The sequence below is a fragment of the Nomascus leucogenys genome, chromosome 17, assembly GCF_006542625.1.
Source record: "Nomascus leucogenys isolate Asia chromosome 17, Asia_NLE_v1, whole genome shotgun sequence".
NCBI lineage: Eukaryota > Metazoa > Chordata > Mammalia > Primates > Hylobatidae > Nomascus > Nomascus leucogenys.
The window spans coordinates 53,403,853-53,416,382 of record NC_044397.1 but is presented as its reverse complement, the minus strand read 5'-3'; the positions used below and the strand labels follow the sequence as shown (position 1 = coordinate 53,416,382).

Below are 12,530 nucleotides of genomic sequence, written 5' to 3'. Positions count from 1 at the left end.
GAGGTCCTGCTGGCAGAGATATTGCTTAGAACCATGTGTTTTCTGCCACTTTCATCATCAGTGAGTGAGCAAATACAAAGACAGCACAGATCATAAAAAGTAAATATAAAGAAGGAAAAAAATTATATGTATATATAAAAATATATATACATATATATTTTTTTGAGATGGAGTCTCATTCTGCTGCCCAGACTGGAGTGCAATGACACGATATTTGCTCACTGCAACCTCCGCCTCTCAAGTTCAAGCGATTCTCTTGCCTCAGCCCCCCTGAGTAGCTGGGATTACAGGCACGTGCCACCACGCCCAGCCAATTTTTGTGTTTTTGGTGGAGACAGGGTTTCACCATGTTGGCCAGGCTGGTCTCAAACTCCTGACCTTAAGTCATCCTCCTGCCTTGGCCTCCCAAAGTGCTGGGATTACAGGCGTGAGCAATATAATTCCTTTGCATAGTGCTTTATTCTTTTGAGTCTTCTGAACATTCCTGCAGTGAAGAAACTGGTTTATCTAATTTAGTTTCCAAAACTTACTTGAGCACTGATGAGGGAGCAAATTTTAAAATCTCTGTGCATATCTATGGAGTTATGAGATAAAAGGAAGTACAGCATATCACCAGAAATGTTACACTGAATAAAGGAACATCTCAGAGGACAAAAAGAGAAGGATGTGCTTTTTTCCTGCAAGGAGGCACGAGGTGTCCACCCACCTTATCTCCCTCAGCGTTCAGATGGAGGTCCAGTTTGGCTCACAGCAATTCTTTTGAGTACTTCCTTTATTCAGCTCACTGAAAATCACCAATTGATATCCATTTCTCAGTACTTTATAAAGTATTGACAAACTTAAAGTTTGATGATTTTTCTGCCAAATGCAAACTCCCCTGAGAAGAGCAGGTAGGTAGGCCCTTGTCAGAGGTTTTCCAAGGTATTGTCATACAGGGAGCTGGACATGGCTCACAGCGTAGACTAAAGGGAGGACTATCTGGAGTATCACGTACTGCATTGTAGAGCCTCTCTGAGAGTCCGATCTATGTGTCGGTAGGGTAAGGACAGGCAGTGCCCTAGGAAGGCAAGCTAGGAGAGCAAAAGCCTCAGCTGCAGAAGCAGGGACACCAGGCACAGAATGCAGCTACTCCTCAATCTTGCCATAGGCAAGCACTGCCCGCAGCTCTCTGCAGCAGAAAGAGGTCGAGCTTTATAGTAGCACTTATTTATTGTGACATTCTGTTACTGTTCTCGGGATAAATATAGGATTTTTGTTGCAAGAACTATTGATCCTTTCAAGCATCATAAATTCTCCCCAAGAAAAGAAACAAATCTGGGCAAATAAGCTAAGTTTTACTTTGTCTTTATAATCTAAATAATAAAAATCTATATATTTTAGAAACAAGACCACACAGAGACCCTTACTAAAAAAGCTTCTGAAAGTTATATTTTCCCGTTTTTAAAATCTTAACTGCTGCATCCAAATACTAATTAGATTGTAAGATTCTGAAAACTTCCTTGTAGCATTTTTTATCATACCTGCAACAAAATTATATATATATAATATATACATATGTATATATATATATATATGAGATAAATGTTTTTCTCAAGGAATGAGATTGCAGAGCTAAATGTCTTTTCAAAATACAACCATTACTAAAGACATATGATAACTTTTTTTCAACAGTATATTACGGTAGTTGGGCTTTTTCTGGTTACAAGGTTATTTCTGAGTTGTGAAAATTCTCTGTCCATGTTTTTTCCTGTATTACCACGTTCTTCTCTCATATCCCCCATTCACTCTTGGTTGCCACTGAGACAGACAGAAAGCAGAAGAACACTTTTTTTTTCTCACATCTGTAATGGAAACCTTAGCAGCAGACACTAACTGCTCCAGGTCTCCCAAACAGATGGATTTACTCTCCAACTTACTGCGTCTTGTTTTTTTTTTTATGCTACTTATCTTTTGTCACCAAATCCTGTGGTATGAAGAGAATATAATGTGTCTGTGGATATCATAAGCTTATAGTAAACAAGGGGCCTACTGTGTGTTTCCCTTCTAGGCCCAGCAAAATATGAGCACAGAAGATGCACAAATATTTGCTGAATAAATAAATTAATGAGAAAGTTTTATTCCCAATCAAAATATTACTCTCACAGCAGCTTGCTTTATATATTTTCTGGAAGACATCAGATCACTCAGTATGACCTATTACTCCTTTAGCTTCCTCTAATGTGTCACTATTTATTCAGTCTTTAGAGGAATTTTGAATCACCACAAATATCTGGACATTGGGGGATAAATTACAAGATTGCTAGTTTTCTCTTTATTTACTATTCTAGTAAAATACAACGTAACAGATGTATCTTATGGTGGAACGTGCATACACTCCTCTGACTGAAGAGGAAGTGACTGAGGTAATCTTTCTAAAACCATAATTGGCCAATTATTACTTAATGAAATACATATCTACAGTGTTTCCTAGTTTAGGCTCAAAATAACCAGACTTTACATTGGTCAAAATCAGAACAATTTTAACCTTGCAAAAGTTATTTCTTAAATAATCTTTTTGTATGTTTAAAAGATAAAGTCTCACAAGATATATTGAATTATAGATATTAAAACAAATATGTTTTCAAAACCCTTCACAGGAAATGTTAACCTTTTCGAAGCTAGGCCTAGAGCTATTTATTTTGCTTCACAGGAAACAGTACAGATTAGCCAAAATCATGATGCTAACATATGCTATGAGTAACTCGGATTTGAGTCTAGTTTAAGAGCATATGGTCTTTCTTTTTTCCTATCTACAAGGTGCAGGGCTACTTATCCAAAAGAAGTGCTCACCATGGAAAGTAATTGACCAACTGGTGGGCAAGATTGTGGCATCCGCCCGAGTTTCCATTAGGCAATCAATCTTGCTTTTCCTTTTCCTCACAAAGCCCATGCCACAGGCCCAAAGTTACTGGCAAGTTGCCCTGCTTGTCTCAAATAATAGGAGGAGGATAGACTTTTAATACAGCGATAACATAACTCTGAAAATGTCGCAGTGTTGTGTCAGCTGGGAAACTTTCAATTGGTGTCGTTATGCCCTTGCTTCCCCACCTGTGGTGAGGTGCATGCACGACCTCTCTCCCAGAACATTAGAGGAAGCAGCGTCCGCAGAGCCCAGAGCTCCGTGCTGCTCCAGTGCAGCTGCCGCGATTAGTATTCCAGAGGTCTCCTGACGTGCTGTAGACAGCTCTGCAGCCTCAGCCTTCAATCTGGATCAGGGATGAGGCAGTTTACATTTAGTTTGGGAAATTGATGTTTAGTAGAGAAGAAGGTGTGATGGAGATGGAGGGATACGTAATGAAAAATACCGTTTAACGTTATGGTTGTGAACATGGGCATTTAGATGATAATTTTGATGTTGCCGATGGTATTTCAACAGGAACAGAGCTACCAGACCAGTGCGCTCAAACACATCCTCAACACAAGGCATTTACCGCTCCCGTGTCATATCCAAAGAAGAGCTTGCCTCCTGCTTTATTCTCAGAAAGTCTGATAAAACAAAAGGGATGTGTAATTTAGAATTGTAAGATTATATAACACCATTATTTATATATTTTATGTCAAGATTTAAGTCCTGGTAATGTCTAAGGAGTTATTTCCTTATACGATGTGTGATTTCATTAAGTAAAGAAAGTATGTAACACTTTGGATTATGTATTCATTAATTCATCCATAAATGTATATTTTACACTTACATTGTGCTAATCTTCATGTAATATATATGCTGGGGACACAGCAACACAATACTTTTCTATGATCCCTGCTTTCATGGTATTCCAAAACCTGTGACAAAGGCCAGCGATGGCCGGTGAGATGAGTTACAAAAGGGCAAGGGGCATAGTGATGAAACTGACAATAACCCCAAGTTCCTAGAGGCTGGCAGGTTTTATCAGTCAGAACAGTAAGATCCAAGTTTTGCGGTAGTAACAAACAACTCCCACTTTTCGGCTGATTAATATAACAGAAAATTACCGTACAATCCTTATGCAGGTTCAACCTGGGTCAGCAGAAGTCTCTGCCCCTAATCACTTAGGGACATAGGCTAGGCAGTGGGGCCAGAATTATGCAAAGTCTCAGAGCAACAACTACATGCTTTAGCTTGGTGAAAATAAGGTAGACAGCAGGAATCCCAGTAATGAATCCTAGATGGACCCTGCTTCAGAGTCACAGATGAATTTCCCCTTAACTCACAAGGCTTTATTTCTCCAGCTCATACATTATTCAACATCTCCTACAAATGGAGGAACTGTTTCCTGAGCCAACATGGCACTTATTTTTTATCCTTTAAGCCATTTTATTTAAAAATATATTTCTTTTTGCTATCACCATATCCCAGTTCTTGGCCTTCAGTAAATATTTACTAAGTGAATTAATGTTTGGCTGCACTTTGTGCCTGATGACAATGGCACTCAGCTGTGTGTGTTCCATGGAAATTCCTCAATACTGTTAACAAAGTGTTTACCAGATAAGTTTGAACCAACCTGCAATGTGTATCTCCCCTTAGACATCTACGATAAACATAAACATATCAAAAAATTTAATTACACAATAAGAGCTGTGCTATATAATGTCAGTTTAAGGGTTAGGTTCAGCAGTCGAGTAGTTTTTTGTTTGCTTGTTTTTAATCCTAGTTCCTTTATTAATTTTGGCAAACATCTTAAAATTTCTGGGCCTTAAATTTCTTTTTTTTTTTTTTTTTTTTGAGACGGAGTCTAGCTCTGTCGCCCAGGCTGGAGTGCAGTGGCGCAATCTCGGCTCACTGCAAGCTCCGCCTCCTGGGTTCACGCCATTCTCCTGCCTCAGCCTCTCTTAGTAGCTGGGACTACAGGCGCCCGCCACCACGCCCGGCTAATTTTTTGTATTTTTAGTAGAGACGGGGTTTCACCATGGTCTCGATCTCCTGACCTTCGTGATCTGCCCGCCTCGGCCTCCCAAAGTGCTGGGATTACAAGCGTGAGCCACCGCGCCCGGCCCTGGCCTTAAATTTCTATAACTGTAATGGTGACAATAATATATACCTTACTGTGTTATTGCTTTAGTTAAATTATATGTTACATAATGTTCATAGCCCAATATTAATAAATGAAACAGGCCAGGTGCAGTGGCTCACGCCTGTAATTCCAGCACTTTGGGAGGCTGAGGCAGGCAGATTACTTGAGGTCAGGAGTTGGAGACCAGCCTGGCCAACATGGCAAAACCTTATCTCTACTACTAATAAAAAATTAACCGGGTGTGGTGGCGAGCACCTGTACTGACTGAGTGGTTAAGTTAAATATTAAAAGCCATTCCCCTTATACGAAGTCTTGGGATATAACAAAAGCCCAACAAGTGTTTTGCCTAGGCCTTTTCTGGGCCTTAAACCATGACAAAATAACAAAGGAATTCATAACAGGACCCACTTAGGATTAAATGAGGTGTATTGTGGGTCTGAAGACATTCCCCAGGCCTCCATAAACAAGTTTATTGGTGGTCTGGGGTCTGAAGGAACTCCCAAACCTCCGTGATTTAGTAGGAGACAAGGGTAATCACCCTAGCACCTGGACCCATATAGATTAAGTAAATTTACTGAGGCTCCAGGGGAAAGGTCCTCAGGACTCAGACCTTAGTTACAGATTAGAAGAAATTAATCACTTATGTCTTCAGATGAATGCACACTTAGATAGAAGGTACATAAGCTCTGGAAAATTTTGCGATTTTGAGTTGGTGTGGCGATAAATTCCAGGCCTTCTCCCTGTAACCAGTTGCAGAAATAAAAACTCTCTTCCCAGCTCATCTGCTTCTCCTTATTGGGCGACGAGAAATAGCAGCCCAACCCTCAGTTTGGTCTGGGAACAACTGTACTCCAGCCTGGGTGATGGAATGAGACTGTGTCTCAAAAATAAATAAACAAAATAATAAATTTAAACTAATTTTGTTAACTTTTATTGCCACTATTTTATAGTATCATAAATCGCAGTTAACCACAAATTATTCTTGTTAGAAAATACACGTTTTCATGAAATTTGGCAGGAAAGTTTTTGTTTACATGGAGTTCCATAAAGAGCCCTTGATGTAGTAAGAACTCATAAGGCAAGGAGGCCACTCAGGCCTCCTGAGACAGGAATGCACCTGGCGCTTGGGCCCTGCAGGCGGAGCGGGCTCAGGGACCTGGCGCAGCGCTCCGTCACTCTGGGAAGGAGGCGCTAGCCCGCCAGGCTGCGGCTGATGCTGGGGTCCTGCACTAGCGCCAAGGTCAGCTCCATGCCGGCAAGGCCGGGACGGACTCCAGAGCCTCAGTGTGTTGAGCGCAGGCGCCCAGTACTCGGCGGAGCTGGCGCCCCGCAAGACGCAAGGACTCCACAAAGACCCCAGAGCCAGATCCCTGCGAGGCCCCGGCATTCCCTGACCTGGCGAGGAATCCTGGCCCCCGACGGTATACGGCAGCTCCCAGCCGGCCCCCGGGATGGCTTGCAGTGCCCGCAGGCTTCTCCAGCCTCCAGAACTGCAGGAGCTGCGGTCCAAGCCAGCTCCTGGGCTCCGGGAGAAACTGAGGCACGTGGTGCCCGAGCTGCCAGCAGGCGTGCAGAGGCGGGGCGGGACACAGCAGGTCTGGGACGCCGCTGATTCATCCCTGCCTTCTCCTTCACACACAGCCCTGGCCCCTGCCCCACCCCACCCCAGCCGAGGCCCCGTCCTCATCCCTGGACTGGAGCGTCCCCAGTGGTTAGGTGCGAAGTTTGCAGAGGTGGACTGAGGAGTGTTGACAGCCACCGCTTTGAAATCCCTCCTTAGGCCGCGGCCCCACAGCACTCTCGCGTGGGGCGCGTTCGTGCTTAGCTGCGGCGCCTCCTCCGGCACCACAGGGCTGCAGGCGGGCGGCGGGGCTTGCGGGCCACGGGAAGGAAGGACTGGGAGGAGTGCGCAGCCCCACTTTGCGCGAGGGGAAAACCGTGTTCGTCTGACAGGTTAGGACACCAAGATTATAGTCAACAAAAACATAAAGGCCCGAGTCCATGGGCGGCCCTTGGCAAGGGCTAAACCGGGAAGTGAAAACAATCTGGCCTACATTTTTTTTTTTTTTTTTTTTTTTTGAGACGGAGTCTAACTCTGTCACCCAGGCTGGAGTGCAGTGGCACCATCTCAGCTCACTGCAACCTCCGCCTACCAGGTTCAAGTGATTCTCCTGTCTCAGCCTCCTGAGTAGCTGGGACTACTACAGGAATGCGCCACCATGCCTGGCTAATTTTTGTATTTTTAGTAGAGAGGGGTTACCCCATGTTTCCCAGGCCAGTTTCCAACTTTCGACCTCAAGTGATCCTCCCACCTCAGCCTCCCAAAGTGCTGGGATTACAGGTGTGAGCAACCGCACTCGACCCTAGCCTAGATTTTTAAGGGAACTCTAGGCTAGACCTTCCAGGTTTTTATCTCACCAGGACAGGCCGAGCCCCTCTTCATTTGTTGAAGGGCCACTTGTGTTTCCTGTTCTGGGAACTTGCTTCATTTTTCTCCTGGGATGTTGATCTTTTCAGCGATCTCTGTGTTTGGGGGGATTAGTCTTTTGTTTGTAATATAAGATATAAATAATTATTCCCAGTTTGTCTTTTAACTTTGCTTATGTTTTTTTTTGACTTGTCATTGTAAAATGAAACACATTACATAAAAAAATCAATAAAATATTTATCTTTCCAAATATATTAATAAAACTTCAAGTCCTAATTAGAAGAATAAAGGTTGATAAATTTGACTAAGCCTAATTTATAGATGTATACACAGATTCGAAAGATAAATGCAAAAATGAAAAAATTATCAGCAATTCATAACACAGCCAAAAGTTTAAATCTTTTAATATACTAAGAAGTCTTATAAATTAATTGTAAAAGTCGCTATCACTCAGTACCAAAAATATATACAAATGATCTGACCAAACATTTCACAGACACAGAAATACAAATATGGAGTGCAAATTTAAAATACTCAGCCTCGTTCATAAAGAGCTACACATTGAAACGACAGCGAGGTATCATTTCTTCCATATCCTATTAGTTTAAACCTTCACATAAATTTAATTAGCCAATATTTCAAAATGTAACATCTGTTGCTGGAAAAGTTTTGAAATAATTGACCACATTTCTCATGCCAGGGTTAGAATCCTTAATTGGGAAAGATTATATCACATTAGATAAGTTAATGACTTCCATCTTGGAATTTCCATGAAGAATTCATTCCTCAGAGGCAGACGCTGTAGAAAAAGAAATTTTAAAAGCACATTTTTGGAAGAGTGAGGAATAAGAAATGATTTAATATCTTATATCTGTTACCCGATGTAAGTTTGGAAATCATGGACAGTTGTCAATACATAATTTATTGCAAGGCTAGTTGAAAAAAAACTACTAACGACCTTGATCATATAATGTGACTACAGGTCTGTAAATTGCATATTAGTGGTGAACTGATATTAACAGGGAAAGAAAGAAACTGTGTATAAAGGTGGGGAACTTAGAGAAAATTTTGTAAATATTCTTTTTTTTTTTTTAATTATACTTTAGGTTTTAGGGTACATGTGCACAATGTGCAGGTTTGTTACATATGTATCCATGTGCCATGTTGATTTCCTGCACCCATTAACTCGTCATTTAGCATTAGGTATATCTCCTAATGCTGTCCCTCCCCCCTCCCCCCACCCCACAACAGTCCCCGGAATGTGATGTTCCCCTTCCTGTGTCCATGAGTTCTCATTGTTCAATTCCCACCTATGAGTGAGAACATGCGGTGTTTGGTTTTTTGTCCTTGTGATAGTTTACTGAGAATGATGTTTTCCAGTTTCATCCATGTCCCTACAAAGGACACAAACTCATCATTTTTTATGGCTGCATAGTATTCCATGGTGTATATGTGCCACATTTTCTTAATCCAGTCTATTGTTGTTGGATATTTGGGTTGGTTCCAACTCTTTGCTATTGTGAATAGTGCCGCAATAAACATACGTGTGCATGTGTCTTTATAGCAGCATGATTTATAGTCCTTTGGGTATATACCCAGTAATGGGATGGCTGGGTCAAATGGTATTTCTAGTTCTAGATCCCTGAGGAATCGCCACACTGACTTCCACAATGGTTGAACTAGTTTACAGTCCCACCAACAGTGTAAAAGTGTTCCTATTTCTCCACATCCTCTCCAGCACCTGTTGTTTCCTGTTTTTTTAATGATGGCCATTCTAACTGGTGTGAGATGGTATCTCACTGTGGTTTTGATTTGCATTTCTCTGATGGCCAGTGATGATGAGCATTTCTTCATGTGTTTTTTAGCTGCATAAATGTCTTCTTTTGAGAAGTGTCTGTTCATGTCCTTTGCCCACCTTTTGATGGAGTTGTTTGTTTTTATCTTGTAAATTTGTTTGAGTTCATTGTAGATTCTGGATATTAGCCCTTTGTCAGATGAGTAGGTTGCAAAAATTTTCTCCCATTCTGTAGGTTGCCTGTTCACTCTGATGGTAGTTTCTTTTGCTGTGCAGAAGCTCTTTAGTTTAATTAGATCCCGTTTGTCAATTTTGGCTTTAGTTGCCATTGCTTTCGGTGTTTTAGACATGAAGTCCTTGCCCACGCCTATGTCCTGAATGGTATTGCCTAGGTTTTCTTGTAGGATTTTAATGGTTTTAGGTCTAACATTTAAGTCTTTAATCCATTTTGAATTAATTTTTGTATAAGGTGTAAGGAAGGGATCCAGTTTCAGCTTTCTACATATGGCTAGCCAGTTTTCCCAGCACCATTTATTAAATAGGGAATCCTTTCCCCATTTCTTGTTTTTGTCAGGTTTGTCAAAGATCAGATAGTTGTAGATATGCGGCATCATTTCTGAGGGCTCTGTTCTGTTCCATTGATCTATATCTCTGTTGTGGTACCAGTACCATGCTGTTTTGGTTACTGTAGCCTTGTAGTATAGTTTGAAGTCAGGTATCGTGATGCCTCCAGCTTTGTTCTTTTGGCTTAGGATTGACTTGGCAATGGGGGCTCTTTTTTTGGTTCCATATGAACTTTAAAGTCGTTTTTTCCAATTCTGTGAAGAAAGTCATTGGTAGCTTGATGGGGATGGCATTGAATCTATAAATTACTTTGGGCAGCATGGCCATTTTCACGATATTGATTCTTCCAACCCATGAGCATGGAATGTTCTTCCATTTGTTTGTATCCTCTTTTATTTCATTCAGCAGTGGTTTGTAGTTCTCCTTGAAGAGGTCCTTCACATCCCTCGTAAGTTGGATTCCTAGGTATTTTATTCTCTTTGAAGCAATTGTGAATGGGAGTTCACTCATGATTTGGCTCTCTGTTTGTCTGTGATTGGTGTACAAGAATGCTTGTGATTTTTGTACATTGATTTTGTATCCTGAGACTTTGCTGAAGTTGCTAATCAGCTTAAGGAGATTTTGGGCTGAGACAATGGGATTTTCTAGATATACAATCATGTCATCTGCAAACAGGGACAGTTTGACTTCCTCTTTTCCTAATTGAATACCCTTTATTTCCTTCTCCTGCCTGATTGCTCTGGCCAGAACTTCCAGCACTATGTTGAATAGGAGCGGTGAGAGAGGGCATCCCTGTCTTGTGTCAGTTTTCAGAGGGAATGCTTCCAGTTTTTGCCCATTCAGTATGATATTGGCTGTGGGTTTGTCATATATAGCTCTTATTATTTTGAGATACGTCCCATCAATACCTAATTTATTGAGAGTTTTTAGCATGAAGGGTTGTTGAATTTTGTCAAAGGCCTTTTCTGCATCTATTGAGATAATCATGTGGTTTTTGTCTTTGGTTCTGTTTATATGCTGGATTACATTTATTGATTTGCGTATGTTGAACCAGCCTTGCATCCCAGGGATGAAGCCCACTTGATCATGGTGGATAAGCTTTTTGATGTGCTGCTGGATTCGGTTTGCCAGTATTTTATTGAGGATTTTTGCATCAATGTTCATCAAGGATATTGGTCTAAAATTCTCTTTTTTGGTTGTGTCTCTGCCTGGCTTTGGTATCAGGACGATGCTGGCTTCATAAAATGTGTTAGGGAGGATTTCCTCTTTTTCTATCGATTGGAATAGTTTCAGAAGGAATGGTACCAGTTCCTCCTTGTACCTCTGGTAGAATTCGGCTGTGAATCCATCAGGTCCTGGACTCTTTTTGGTTGGTAAGCTATTGATTATTGCCACAATTTCAGAACCTGTTATTGGTCTATTCAGAGATTCAACTTCTTCCTGATTTAGTCTTGGGAGGGTGTATTTGTCAAGGAATTTATCCATCTCTTCTAGATTTTCTAGTTTATTTGCATAGAGGTGTTTGTAGTATTCTCTGATGGTAGATTGTATTTCTGTGGGATCGGTGGTGATATCCCCTTTTTCATTTTTTATTGCATCTATTTGATTCTTCTCTCTTTTCTTCTTTATTAGTCTTGCTACCTGTCTATCAATTTTGTTGATCTTCTCAAAAAACCAGCTCCTGGATTCATTAATTTTTTGAAGGGTTTTTTGTGTCTCTATTTCCTTCAGTTCTGCTCTGATTTTAGTTATTTCTAGCCTTCTGCTAGCTTTTGAATGTGTTTGCTCTTGCTTTTCTAGTTCTTTTAATTGTGATGTTAGGGTGTCAATTTTGGATCTTTCCTGCTTTCTCTTGTGGGCATTTAGTGCTATAAATTTCCCTCTACACACTGCTTTGAATGTGTCCCAGAGATTCTGGTATGTTGTGTCTTTGTTCTCGTTGGTTTCAAAGAACATCTTTATTTCTGCCTTCATTTCATTATGTACCCAATAGTCATTCAGGAGCAGGTTGTTCAGTTTCCATGTAGTTGAGTGGTTTTGAGTGAGTTTTTTAATCCTGAGTTCTAGTTTGATTGCACTGTGGTCTGAGAGACAGTTTGTTATAATTTCTGTTCTTTTACATTTGCTGAGGAGAGCTTTACTTCCAACTATGTGGTCAATTTTGGAATAGGTGTGGTGTGGTGCTGAAAAAAATGTATATTCTGTTGATTTGGGGTGGAGAGTTCTGTAGATGTCTATTAGGTCCACTTTGTTTAGAGCTGAGTTCAATTCCTGGATATCCTTGTTAACTTTCTGTCTCGATGATCTGTCTAATGTTGACAGTGGGGTGTTAAAATCTCCCATTATTATTGTGTGGGAGTTTAAGTCCCTTTGTAGGTCACTCAGGACTTGCTTTATGAATCTGGGTGCTCCTGTGTTGGGTGCATACATATTTAGGATAGTTAGCTCTTCTTATTGAATTGATCCCTTTACCATTATGTAATGGCCTTCTTTGTCTCTTTTGATCTTTGTTGGTTTAAAGTCTATTTTATCAGAGACTAGGATTGCCACCCCTGCCTTTTTTTGTTTTCCATTTGCTTGATAGATCTTCCTCCATCCCTTTATTTTGAGTCTATGTGTGTCTCTGCACGTGAGATGGGTTTCCTGAATACAGCACACTGATGGGTCCTGACTCCTTATCCAGTTTGCCAGTCTGTGTCTTTTAATTGGAGCATTT

General features: G+C 41.0%; 1 non-coding gene across 1 annotated transcript; it reads right to left on the bottom strand.

Annotated features, from left to right (window-relative positions):
* Positions 1-1,765: 1,765 nt before the first annotated feature.
* LOC115831044 lies at positions 1,766-1,900 on the bottom strand. Its single transcript, XR_004026592.1, has one exon. It is a non-coding gene; the product is annotated as a small nucleolar RNA SNORA31 (small nucleolar RNA).
* Positions 1,901-12,530: the final 10,630 nt, after the last annotated feature.